We start from the raw sequence: 2368 nt of genomic DNA on the forward strand, positions 1-2368 counted from the left end.
GCCTCTTGATATTCACAGAGGAAGCGTTCCCCTCTCTCGAATATAAAGATACAAGCTTCATTAAAAGCCCACGGATACCGTCTCTAATTAAATCATAAGAACACAGCACCAATGATTAACACGCATGGATGATTGCGGTGTTGGCGCGGTACGCTTTTGATATATTATTATGTTATGCATACGCGATTCCGATAAGGGACGGTGAATTATCGGCGTTCAGGTGTCCGTCGTCCGTCCTTTTCGTCCAATTTATTCGCAATCCATCACGTAGTCGCACGAACGTGCATAATTACGAGACGGGGGGCTCGAGTTAAACGGCCGAGTTCATAACTCACCGCTTATCGTTTTTTCTCGCGCGACGAAGCTAACGAGCGATTTCATTATGTGTATGTGGCTAACGATAAAAGAAGAGGAGAGAAAGAGACAAATAGAACTGCGCGCATCGTCTTCGTCGGCATCCTCGTCGTCGTTGCTATCGAACGAGGTGTCTGTTACCTGTCCGATAACGCAGATGGTCGCGCGTCCATCGGACAGCTCTTGGACACGTTGCGTTTCCAAGGCTTTCTCGCCCGCATATCCTTCGGCGGGAAAATAAAGGATACGAGCTAATCGCTCGCGCGCGCGCGTTCGTACGCCTATACTACCTGAATAAATACATACCCGTAGCGCATACACGAGCGCGCGGAGCAGTTGAAGATATTAATCGCGCATGTCGGTGCTTTGCATAATTTTGTAATGCATCCCGTCAACGGTCGATAACATCTTTCGCACGGCCATGACGACCATGGCGCGGACTCGCCACTCGCGGGAAAACGCACGTGTGGGCGTTTCGTGCATTCGCGCGCGGTCGGTGTCGTTTCTCCGTGCGTACGGACTGCGCGAGTCGAGCCAGCTTGTAAGTCGTCTAGGACTGAAACGACCGAGACTGCAGCCACGAGTCGTTTACTAAGTAAAACGCAAAGTTCCACCGGAATTGAGGAAAATTTGACTAATTTTTCGCGATTTTTCCGCGATATTCAGCGTGGGTGATCCGAAAATAAAATAAGAAACGAATGAATGAGGGAGCACTGCGTCGTTTTTCCATAAAGATGTAAAAATAGGGACGGATATCGGCATTCGCACACATATCGGCACGTAATTTAACGGAATAATCGCGCGATCGGTGCAAAATCAGCGCGCGACGGAACTCATGAAACATCGTCATTGCTGTGAACCACGCGATTAATGATCTATTTCTCTAACGATGGTAGATGACCTCACTTATTAGCGGATAGCCGACCCGCTGAAAAACCAGCGCCGCCTTTCGCGGCTGGCATCCTTTTTCAGCCGACTCCTTAATTGCCCGCTCCTAAAGATCAATTCGCTTCCACGAGTCGCGCACGCGAGTCTCCGATAATAAAGTGCTCGCGGGAATAATAATCGGCCGTACAAAGGATCCATTATTCAGACGAGGGGCGGAGGGGGAGACGAGGCGCGCATCGTATCGTCGATAATCGATGCCGCCATATTCAGCAAACAAGTTGTCCCGATCCGCTCGGCGCTTGGCAAAAATTACTCGGACGGCGAATTTATTGCGGGGACACGTCGGGGGCCGCTCCAACGTCGTGTGAGGTGCGGAGACCCTCTCTCATCGGCGTGGGTCCGTTGATGACGGTGTCCGGACTGGTCTTATTAGGCCCACGCGACTCTACACCGTCCTCGCGAGAACTCGCGCCGCTCGTATACGTGTTGCCAGGACTTTTATCTTTGAAAGTTCGCGTCGCTGCGCTTTTAAACATTTATCGGAACAGATGAGATCGTTATTACTACGATGACAATCTCCCTTAATTCACAAATGTTCGCACTATAAAAGCGTTGCATTTATTAGGAGTGTGATTTAGTTTTGAGGGTTTTGCAACAGATGGCTGTAGTGTCAGTTTGTTCCAATAGCTGTTTCCGATAACTGTTGTTTCTTACAGTGTTGACATTATCCATGACATTTAGTAGCATTATAGCAATAGATGCAATAACAGTCGTGTTTATATCATCGTAAAAATGCAACTTCCGAAACAGCATTTTCGACATGCGTTGCTTTTCTTTTTTAATCAAAAGAAAACTGCGGCTGACGGTTATAGAATTCTTGTGGAAACTTATGGTGATTCTGCCCCATCAATTAAGACGTGTGAATACTGGTTTAGACGCTCTAAAAGTGGTGATACTGATGTGAAGGACAAAGAACGCTCGGGACAACCAAGAAAGCTTGAAAATGCAGATTTGCAAGCATCATTGGACGAAAATCCAACACAATCCACTTCAGAACTTGCCAGAGCATTAAATGTTGATCGTACAACAGTTACCAAACATTTACATGAAATGGGAAAAATTCAGA

The sequence above is a fragment of the Ooceraea biroi genome, chromosome 3, assembly GCF_003672135.1.
Source record: "Ooceraea biroi isolate clonal line C1 chromosome 3, Obir_v5.4, whole genome shotgun sequence".
Lineage (NCBI taxonomy): Eukaryota > Metazoa > Arthropoda > Insecta > Hymenoptera > Formicidae > Ooceraea > Ooceraea biroi.